Consider the following 12,832-nt stretch of genomic DNA (forward strand, 5'->3'; position numbering starts at 1 on the left):
TGCGTCTTTGTTCGAGAGTCGAGGACCTCTTCCTTTGTCTCAACTAGATTTTATTTATCTCCCATTTGACAGAGAATAACGATTCATGAAAAGAATCTAAATAATATTCACTATTCGAATTCCAATTATTATTACTATTATTGTATATGTTTATATAATAATGCAAGAGGGGTAAAATTTCTTGGGCTCGCTGGTCGCACATGGATTACAGTGGAAAATAAACCGTCCGGATGCAATTTCATTGGAAAATGCCCAAAAATAATACTCCCGAAAATAAGATTTTTTAAAATATACATACTTATTAAAAATTTAATAAATATTTATAATTTAATTTATTTTTATTTTATTATATATTTTTTAATAATTTTTCACCAATAAAATTTAACTAATTTATATATTTTCAATTAATGTTTCTCAAAAGTATAAAAAAATACATTAATAATATAGAAAATTTATTTTTATGAAACAATTTTTTTTAAAAGTTTTTTTTACTTTTGTGGACAGATGGAATATAAATTATACGACCAACAATATTGTAATTGTATACTTTTTATAATGACAAGTAGGCAAACCCCAAAAATCAAAGGAGTGACTATGATGAAGCCATGTTATCAGGGTGAGCTCTCAAGGCTGCTTTGTCAGAAGAAAAAGGCCAAGTGGGATGGATATAATATTGCCAAGTGGACTATACTTTTGTACTGACTCGCTTTTTAACATTTACTTTTGGCAAGTGCAAGTTTTTTTTTGTGTGCAACAAGTGTAAGTTTTTTTAATATATTAATACAGGCTATTTGCATTAAATTGCATTATTAAAAGATACAACTTGCCTTTTCTGGAAATACATGTTTAACTATTCATGCATGTATTATGTATAATGTATATATTTATATGTTTGTATACATGTATATAACATCGACAATGGTTTCTCCAGACAGAAAATGAAAGAGAAATGTGTAGTAAATTAAATATATATATATAGATTGATCAGAGCTCAGAAGATGATCTCTCGGAAAGTTTCTTTCGTCAAACCTCTTCCACGCATCTGCTCCCTCTATTATATAACCGGTCCCATCTCTCTCCAAACCTAACGTGGTAGTTTCCCAATCAACCATATCAAGTATCAACCAAACAAAATAAATATATAGCTAGATATTTTAATAGCTATTGTGATTCCGATTTTCAGTTGAGTGGTCGGTTTTGACCTACCGCGATCTGCTACCTGAGATTTGCATTGAATCACGGTTGCAGTTTATTATTTCATATCACTAAATTTTTTGGCAATTTAAATTTGTTTTTCTACGATATGCAATTAGTCGATGATCATGCCACATATAAATGAATGAAATTTGGTTGGGAGCCATTATAGATTTACATATAAGTTGGATATCAAGTTTATGCCTCAGCATATATGCCAAATCTTTATTGAGACGTCTGCACCAAATATATGCTACTTGCGTTGGATACTATTAGGCCTATTGAGTTGGCCCATTCAATCTCTCTTCAATCTATATATGTGTGGAGGAGCTAGTTAAGTTTGTTGCCCATCAATATCTTTCTTTTCTCAATTTGAGAAATTCGGTTAGTCATGTATTACGAATTTCTGATATTTCTTTCTTGGTGAAACGCTTAAGGAATATATGGCATCGTTTTCAACTGGATTTAAGTTTGTTTCCATTTAGTTCATATTGGAGTAACAAAGATTCAACCAAATCGAAGTGGTAACTTTTCTTCCATTTTTGTTCATAGTTTTCATGACAAAAAACAAGTAAATTTAATAACTAAGTTAATATATTTCTAGGATTTTTTATGTTTACCTTGGCCGAAAAGTAATGATGTTGTGATGGTTATATCCTATTATTTTTTTAAAAGACGATTTTTTTTCCCTATAATGCTTCTCAATACTCCCTATTCTCCTCCTCAACGAAAAGTTGGCTTCTTGGCATGGCAGTGTGCCATCTACTGTCTCTAGACCAAAAGCAACAATTGCCTTCATAGAATGTCTTCCGACCGGCGGATTATCTACTCTCTGTCTATCTATCATTGACTCAATCTTGAGGAATCATATCTCCTCTCTTCACCACTGGAACACAGCTACAACCTCAGAGATTTTTGTATACGGACAACAACAACCTCACAGATATCTCAATCACAATCGGGTAAAGAATTTCTTTACTTTTCTTGAGGAGCTTGCATGTCTTCATCGATGTCACTGTACCTTCATCGCTGGTTCAACTGAGCCAACTTCTCGCGTGCCCCTACTTTCTATGGGCCAAATCTCCTATGGGCTCTTAGAGTCTCCTATGCCCCTATTTCATAATTCTTTTTTTAATTAAAATCCAAACTCCTAAATTAAATCCTTCCCGGTCATCAAAACTAAACCCTAACCCCTCCTATGGATTAGTGAACCCATGGGCAAATATTTAAATTCTATACATTTCAAATTCAAAAAAATATATTTTAAAATCGGTTTTAATCATATTTTGATGATTTTTTTGAAAATAAGGAAAACAACGTTTTTGGATTTTTGAAATATTTTTATCAAATTGTATAAATCAAATTAAAAATATTAACGTTTCCATTTTAATTTTATGATTTTTCGTTTGACATATAAAATTAAAAGAACAAAAAGGTCCTTTTGAGATTATGTTATGAGACATAGGGGTATGAGAGGATTTGTCTCGTTCAACTTCTTTCTTTCTTAATTATGTCATGGGCTGGACAACTAAATATGTTCTGGGCTATAATGGTTTGCAACCCACTGCCTAATAGACTGTAACCTTGTTCTTTGAAAGCATTTTCTCAAAAATTGTAAGAATATCTTTATCTAATAAAACAATTTTACATAAATAGTCAACTTCATGTGATAAACTAAACTTCGTGCGCCTTGATTCTTTGGACATATTCTTTCTGTCGAAGGTAGTTCTTCATATTAAATTTTCAATACCGTAAAATAATATTAATATTACTCGTTTTTCTACACTGAATACATCACTATGTAATTTTTTTTTTTGAACAACGTTTCACTGATAATTATAATGTATATGGCCAATACAAAAATTTTAATAACCAAGTAGGAAGAACTGTAAAACTCAAAACATCTACTTGTTCGTCGAAAATATGACGTGATAATTTCTATTTTTATTACAAATCACGATAAATTTTACATGTTTGACATTTTTATGGACATATTATTTCGTAATACCATAACGAACGGTTGTTCTTACAATAATTTGATCTTTCGTTAATCTTACATTCTATAATCTGCAAAAAATTACAAACTTTTAAATATCAAAATTTATACCTAATTCTACTGCCACACGGCTTCCACATTCATGTTACGTGTTTAGAACAATATTATTAGATCATCATATATGTAAGTAATCATCTAAACACATCTAAAGACATTTAAAAATCATAGTAATAATTTACACAGAAGCATATATATGAACATCGTAAAGTAACGTATACCGAAGCTGATTTTGTTTTTTTTTTCTTTTTTCTTTTTTCTTTTTTTTTTGGATTCTCCTATTGTCCCTTTTTGCGGATAATTATTCATGGGGGGATTTTCTTCGTACAAATTTATGAAAATCTAACCGCATCAACTGGTAAATCTCCAAACTTGTCAGTTAACTGATCTTAATGCATCTATACTCTTTTTTTTGTTGGTAAATCTATACTCTTATGCAAATATATTCATTGATACCTACCTATAAGAGCATCTTGCTAGGAGAAAATTCCAAGATAAAGCATCTTAGTTTATGATGAAGTAATGCCACCATTCTAACTAGAATAAAAACAAGCGAAAACAGTAATGAAGATTTTATTATATATGTCTCGCAAGAAAACACAGAACAAAACAAATGAAGAGAAAAGGACAAGACACATGAGGAAAGGGCTAAGTTAGTTGTTGGAGGCTGCTGTCTGAATTACGCCACCGTGGGTTCTCCCGACCTATTGTTAAAAGCACCATTAGAAAATGAATGACGTATGGTAGTTTCTTTTTACAACAATATATAGTATGATCTATTTTAACTCAAAAGTTAAATTTTGCTACTTCATCATCTTGTTTTTGAAATCGAATATAAAATAGTGATATTTGGTTGCAAAAAAAAAATAGTGCTTTATTTTGAAGAAGATTTCTCTTAGATCATACTTTTTTGCTTAAAATGAAGTAATGAACAATGTTTTTTCAAATTTAAAGATAGATTGTTCACATATTCGTTTCTTTTAAATATTAAAAAGTATCTGTTTTTCTTTTAAAAAGTGATATTTTATCAAAAGAAATGATACACATGATATTTGGAAACCTGGAAAACGAAATTGATAATTTTTTTGCAAAAAAAAAGTAATTGATAATTGATGGCTACTGACTGCTTGGCGATTTTGGCAACAAAAGTCAAGTCTGCCAAAACAAGTTCCAGGTTAAAACGGTGGCATCAAGAATGATTTGACAGAAACGTAGCCATGTGATGACAAACTTACAATTAATCAATGTGGAAGTGAGTATCAAAATGTATCTTGTCTTCACAGATCTGGTTGAGCACAATACTTCCAGCATTTTTTTGTATTGATTGTCGAGTCATATTTGTAACCACCTATGAGTTCTAAAATACATTTTATTTATTAATTTAATAAGAAAACTGTTGTGATTTAATACTTCGGAATGGTAGAATTTCTGATTTTTGAGGTCTTTTCTTTTCTATTTTTTGTAGAAAGGATAGTATAGTGTAAAACGTATTTCTGAGTGGTTCATCAGAAGCATATAATGTCAGTACACCTCTAACAAAAAAAAGAAGAATTTCTCAATAACAGACGAATTCATAACATGTGAGACTGCGAGGTAGCGTTTAGTAAAAATCTGTTTGGTGGAGACTTTTAGTTATCGCATTTTAGTTATAGCACGAGTTTTATAGCAATTAACTGTTGGAACTATTTTTTGAACATTATGAATAATGTATTCATATGTCAAAAAAGAAGTTTTATTTGAATGAGAAATAGAGGTCTAATGTGTGTGATTTGAAAAACTTGTATAAAGTAGCAAATACACACATTGGATATTTGAAATTGGATTTGGGTTTTTTGATTTGTTAGTTGGACTTCATGTTCATTGACTTAATCTTATAAACCAAATATATGTTGATCTTTTATATTGATAAAATATAAAAAAAAATCCATTTTAAAGTATATTATTTTGTTTGAATTGGTCAAAACAATAATAATTTTATTCTTTAATTTCTTGGTCAAAATGTGGAATAAATTCACATAATAATGACAAGAATTAAAAACTCCATTAGTGCACTATGGAGGTTTCATTTTTGTGTTGAAAAATGAAACTTGTGCTTCTCATTATATTTCTATATAAAGGCTTGTGAGCCATTTAGAAAATACACACATTCATACAATCAAGAAACATTTCTCCCACTCAGAATAGTTATGCTAGTATTTTTTTTTTTTTGAGTCTGAGAGTACATCACAGAAATAGGTTCGATAGATTCTGTTTTTCGGTGATGGTAAACAGAAACAATGCTGCAGTTGTATCTTGGGAATCTGAGCGCCATAAAACCGTCACACTACGGGGCGTTTAAAGATTTAAGGAAAGAGATTATCTATCTCGACTCTGCAATTCTTCTTTATTTTTATATTTTGGTATTGAAACTTTAGTTTATGTTCTTATTAGTCTTTACAAATATCAGTTGTCCTATGGTAGTAAAATAAGGTTCCTACATTCTTAAATCTTTAAATATTGTTTATGCTTTTGCACTAACAATACTGATATTTGTTAAAAGTTTTTTATTTGTAAGAACAGGTTAAAGATGCTGGAATCGGATCTTGGTTATCATAAAAACAGGAATTCGAGAATTCATGGTGATGAAAAAGCAATTGTTATGATCTTTTCAGATCGATCATGCGCAGGGATTTCTTATAATAATCTTAGCTATTGTTTTTCTGTGAATCTTCTTTATCATCAAGCGTTGATCATTAGTTACAGATTTTCTGAAAGAAAAAAAAAACAATTTGATTTGATTTGTCTTTTGACGTGTTGAAACCGTCGTGTTGCACTTTCGCTTGATTTTTAAAATTATTTTGAAACAAAAGTGTGACTTGTATGATCTAATCATGCTTATACGACTGGTTTTTATCAAAATTCAAGCGTTTGATCTTGCATATATTAGCAACTGTGGAGCGTTTGTTCTTGTGGTTTTTTTTAAAGCTTTTAATGCATTTACTTTGTGTATTTGTTTTGCATTTAGTTGTGATCAAATTCGTCAGTTTACATGATCAAATAATTTATTTGTTCAAAATCTGTTAATGCTTTGACTTGGCTAAAGATAATTATTTGCGTTAATTATAAAGAATGCTTAACGTTTTGATTTCTTGTTTCAGATTTCTTTTCTTGGAATAACTTAATTTAATTATTAAGTAAATGTGTGACTATGAGAAAAGAACAATGATTCAAGTTTCAAATATGGTGAAACCATAGTCATATACAATATTTTGATTCTTAAGGGATCATGTTATATGGATGGAAATGGTTGTGAGTCGACACCCCAAATTAAGTTTGGGAGAGGTCTGCCACATATAAATCATTTGCCATAGGAAATTAAAATGTTTGTTGATATTGATCAAAAACATTTATATTTCATCAATGCTTAAATGCAAGTTACAAGAAGATTGACCATGCAAAAAACAATGAGAATTTTTAGACCAATGTGACTGAAACTGACATGTGTATTGTTGTTTCTAAAGTCAATATGGTTGAGAATAATCATATAAAATTGTGTGGTTTGATGGCAAAAATAATATCTTGTAATGATATGTATATTTGCTAAAAAAGTGTTTGGAAAAGATCCAAAACATACAAGTTAGATTTATTAATTAACTTGACAGAATTATGAAAATAGTTGTATGTAAAATGTGAATTTCTAAGAATGAAACACATTTTTCAAGAAAATTGTAATAATTTTTGAAATTGCTTTTAATTCATTTAAAACTAAAGGAGTTGTAGATTAATTTTCTAAACTCTTAAGAGATGTTAAATGTAATTATGCATGTTTTGAGCTATCTCAAGAAATGTGGGGGGAAGCTTTGCTTACCATATAAAGTCGTTGGCAAGAGGCCAAATGAACTTAGTGATAGTTATCACAATATATTTTTTTTATTAAAAAAAAACAAACTAGTGTCATACACTGAGTTTTGTGTATAATAGTTAATTGTATCTTGAATAAAAGATGACAAAAATCATTAGACAATTGATCTCGACTAATCTCAAGAGATTATGTTCACTATGGTGACAACCTAGGATCCTTTAATTAAAGGTGTGTCATGAGATCAAATTGTTATATCATCAAAAGGAATGGGTCGCCTGTGAATTAAGATGAGGTTTCGCGGTAACTCTACCTAACTGACTGGAGATCCCAAGAAATAGGTTCAAGGAGACAACTAAGTGAAACTAAGTCTGCCCAAAGCACTGTAAGACTTCGGTCTATACCCAATTCCTATGATGATTAAACAGTGCTACATGTAAGGAATACAGGATAAGCATTAGCTTTTAATGATTTGTGTCCATAGCTTTGAGATATGAATGGAGTAGTACATGATACTCCTCTAAACAAAGTTAATGGCAAATCACCTTGTGAGTGTGAAATGGGGCCGTTTCTAGGAGAATGAAGGAAAGGCTATATTCTCCAAGTTCACTCATGATTAACCAAGACTGTTCACGGCCAAAATGAACACAATAGAGAACCTAATTCTGTGAGAGAATGAAGCTGTGTTATGGCTATTGTCTAGGTTTACACCAAAGCCCGGGAGGTTCAAGACATCATGGCCACCTCCTGGCCGAGTAAATCCGATAGCTATTAACAATGACTGGTTCAAGGCTGAAAAATTGCTACCAACTCATCATGCAGTGGATTTTTCGTTTGTACTCTCAAAAGTCCTTAGTTAGGTCTTGTCGAGTCTTGTCTAGGAAGTTGAGTCTTGTCTAGAAAGTCTGTCGAGTCGTCTAGTGTCTAGAGTCATTTCTATTCATGTGGGGGATTGTTGGAACTATTTTTTGAACATTATGAATAATGTATTCATATGTCAAAAAAGAAGTTTTATTTGAATGAGAAATGGAGGTCTAATGTGTGTGATTTGAAAAACTTGTATAAAGTAGCAAATACACACATTGGATATTTGAAATTGGATTTGGGTTTTTTGATTTGTTAGTTGGACTTCATGTTCATTGACTTAATCTTATAAACCAAATATATGTTGATCTTTTATATTGATAAAATATAAAAAAAATCCATTTTAAAGTATATTATTTTGTTTGAATTGGTCAAAACAATAATAATTTTATTCTTTAATTTCTTGGTCAAAATGTGGAATAAATTCACATAATAATGACAAGAATTAAAAACTCCATTAGTGTACTATGGAGGTTTCATTTTTGTGTTGAAAAATGAAACTTGTGCTTCTCATTATATTTCTATATAAAGGCTTGTGAGCCATTTAGAAAATACACACATTCATACAATCAAGAAACATTTCTCCCACTCAGAATAGTTATGCTAGTATTTTTTTTTTTTTGAGTCTGAGAGTACATCACAGAAATAGGTTCGATAGATTCTGTTTTTCGGTGATGGTAAACAGAAACAATGCTGCAGTTGTATCTTGGGAATCTGAGCGCCATAAAACCGTCACACTACGGGGCGTTTAAAGATTTAAGGAAAGAGATTATCTATCTCGACTCTGCAATTCTTCTTTATTTTTATATTTTGGTATTGAAACTTTAGTTTATGTTCTTATTAGTCTTTACAAATATCAGTTGTCCTATGGTAGTAAAATAAGGTTCCTACATTAACATTGATAAATTTTAAATTTCGGAAAGTTAAATTGCTATATATCGTCAAGTACCAGCCGTTGATGAAGATACGAACCTCAGTTTTTATATCATATGCATACGCATACTTCTGAATTTTGATAGTTTCCTATGTCAAAATTTTAATAATTTTTAAGTTAAGGCCTAAAATAATTCTATGAGTAAAGAATTCATAAACGTTTCAAATCCGTGAAACCGAAGATGCTTTTAAATTTTATTTACAAATTATGTTTAGAATAAAGAAATATAATAAGTATATGCACGAATGTATATATAGTATTGCATGGTTTCTAAATTCCAACACGATGCAACAGGCTGTTGGTCTAATGGTAAAAAATGTCTAATAGACACTTAATTACTCAAATTTAATTTTCGTTTAAAATGACTTTTTACATTATTTGAATTTCTGGCAAAAACGGGAAGACACTTTAAAAAAAATCTGATTCCAACAAAGACAAATACGATATTTAAAATCTATTGAAGGTTTATCTTTTAAAAACCCATATACTTGAAAATGAATACAGTAGCATATCGACGTCTGGAGCATTTTAAGGTTCAAAATGCATTCTACTTTATACCAGTATTTATATTACTGAATGCAAAAGTAAGGAATTTTTTTTTTTTTTTGAAACTTTGATAAGCAAGGACTTATCTTGCTACATCAAATTCTTATAATGATCATTATTGTATAGGGACTTGTTCAGTCATTTGCTTTGAAAAAAATATTAGACACTATTTGACATATAAATAAGAGAGTTTTATCTTAAAAAATTGAAACCGTGATTAACGTCATGAGAATATTAAGATACATGTGGTGTTTACTTTTATTCTATTTTTTTTTTGAACACTAAGAAGAATTCTTTTGTCGTTAAGGGTTTTGATTGTAGTTTTTGTCCTTAAAGCAATCATATTATATTCATGTTTATGTTATGGAAAATAGTTTTTAATCTACACAACATTTCCCTTTCTTAATATTAACGACTTTGACTATATGTGTATGTCACATTTAAAGTAAATATTCAAGGAGAAATAATAATTACAAACTTTTCTCCTATTTCCTCTAGTTACTGTAAAAGAGTATATAATACACAATAAATTTATTTCAACTCAAACAAAATGAAATATATTTACTCCACTTTATTCCTTTTCTCATTTTTATTTGTCCTCACATTTTCACCTTTTTTAGTTTCCTTCCATTTACTCCATATTTCGCAATCACATTTGTTATCTTTGGTGATGTGAAATTTATTGATAAGTAAGAAGTTTTTTTGCGGAAGTACAGAAAATTTTAATTTAAGTAAAGAAGAATGATTCATTTACAAGAAGATGATTACCGAATACGGTTCCAATAATGAAGTAGGCCTCCGTATTTACTGACTTCTTCAATGTAGTGCAGGAAAATACTCATTTTAGACAACATTTTCAATATCATTAGTTCCTTTTTGGTAATGTCAAATTTATTGATAAGTAAAGGAAAGTTTAGGTATAGAAAAATTGTGTTATAAATAAAGAATAAGATGATGAACAAATATTATTTGAATAATGACCATTGTTTAATTATAACAGACATTAATTTTGAGTGTGGTCTACTAATATTGAAGAGTTTTGCAAATCTGTATCTTTAATATACATCTTCATTTCAGTAAAAAAGAAATACATCTTAATAAAACTGAATTGTAATTAAAATGACATAAACAAAATAGGGTTGTTGGCACGAACATATTAAATAAACACCACTACTCAATCCCAAAACTACTTTATAACAATACTTAACTATAGAGTTCTTTCGTGGCACGACATTGACTAACGACTAGAGAATCCTAAAACAATTTGGTCCTAATTGTTTTTTTTTACATAATTGGTCCTAATTGTTATAGGGAAGTTAATCTTATTAAAAATGAAAGGGTAATAATACTCTATATTAATACCAATATCTATATATGAAGATACCTAGAACATTTTAGAGTTTGGCCCTTACTGTGGGGTAACTAACTAGCGAATAAAATTACAAAGCAAACATATATGTTAAATAATAATTAATAATATTATCATGGTATCAAATTTTCAACATTAATTTTTCTCTGATGTGACTTTAAACTTACCAACGACGACTAATGCTACCAACGAATCTTTTTTACGAGATATTCATTATAGATTTTACTGAAAAGTGTGTTATATGTACAATTTTACATGAACATTTCTTGATTGATACATGTGAGCAATTATCAGTGCATAGAAAACCCATGATTTAAACGTAAAAGAAGTTTTGAAATTTATTTTGGTCTAGACTTGATTATGGGAATCGTTGGTGTATAACAATTTATCTTTTTGGAAAAGAAGTGTTAATTTCCATGTGCTTTATCGCTAATTCTTTGAAAGTTCTAACCACCCTTCAACTTTAATGAGTTGATGTTGTTAAAATTCTAGAAATATCACACTTTTGCGAATAGAAGAAATCAATAATGTAATTTGTTCAAAATACTAATATATACCGCTGCGGTCAAATATATAAATCGTCCCACTAAAATATATATGATTTTAGTTACATGTGTATTATATACAAGCATTGTTCGAACTAACTATATGAGCTCTAACTAATTGACCAGTCAGTCTATAGCCTTTTATTTAGAAAATTCCAGCATATATATATATATATATATATATATATACTTTTGTAGGGAGAAACAGTGGCGGATGCAGCATTTTGTTTTACTAGGGTCAATTTGACAATAGCTAAATTTTACAGGGGTCAAACATGTTAAATGTGCATAATTCCATTATATTTTAAATGAAATATACAAGTAATTTTTTTTGTAGAAGAATCCATGTGGGTCATGTGACCCCCCTGGTTACAATGTACCTCTGCCACTGGGGAGAAATACATGATACCTAATGATCTGAGAAAGTTTGAAAACACTTTAAAATATAGAGAATTTGTATTTTCTACACACAATTTTCCTTCAATTCAATGGTATCTCACTCTTTTTAGTATATTGAGCTAATTTGCTCTAAAATATATCCAAGATATGGGTCCAAAACATGATTTTTTAAATTAGTATTGTTTCTTTGCATGATTTAATATTTTCAACCTACATTTATGATTACAGTTTCGTAATTACTTCCCCCTTTCTGTTCATATTTACTTCTGTCCATTCTTGTCTTATCTATATAGAAATATGTGTGTTTCTGTGTTACTAATCTTGAATCATGTGGACATCTGGAGTTTTAGCTACTTAAAGGTTCATATAGATGGATTAAATTACAGTAGAAATATCAAACCCTAATTCTTAACTAATAGAATGGTTTGATTCAGTTTCGAATTACCAGTTACGTTACAATTTTATGTATAATATATAAATATACGTACTTTAATGACAAAGAAAATATTACATGTCTGAAAATATATACGTACATTTTTACTTGTGTTGGTAGTTCAGCTCGTGTAGTAAACCGTGATGTGCCATAATGCCATTAAAATAGCTGTAGTTTAAAAAAAACTAGCTGTAGCTTATTATGTATCATTATGGCATGAGTAAAAAGATTCATATTTCGTCAAAAAGGTTCATATTTTTTTGTTTCTTACATATGACCATGTCTAGGTCTCATATTAGTACTCCAACCGCAAGACCAGGAAAAAAACCAGAATGCCACTGAGGTTGATCCCACATGCTATAATTCTCATAATTGAGATCTCACATGCACCCTATAGTTATAATCGTTATGTACACATAATGGATAAATTGTACATACTGTATACATCGACTATTCGAAATAAGGATTAAGAAAAAACAAAAAAGAATGAAGAGGAAACAAAACATACGACATAGAAACTTGCAAAATGATTTAAACGGAAAATAGATATGGATAATATGGATAAATGGAGTAGAATAAGTACTAGTGTCAGATTAGTGCGGTCGAATCAAATAAAATGAATGTGGCATAGTATGATTGCTATTTACGATCAGATTG

The sequence above is a fragment of the Brassica napus genome, chromosome A3 (genome assembly GCF_020379485.1).
Source record: "Brassica napus cultivar Da-Ae chromosome A3, Da-Ae, whole genome shotgun sequence".
Classification (NCBI taxonomy): Eukaryota; Viridiplantae; Streptophyta; class Magnoliopsida; order Brassicales; family Brassicaceae; genus Brassica; species Brassica napus.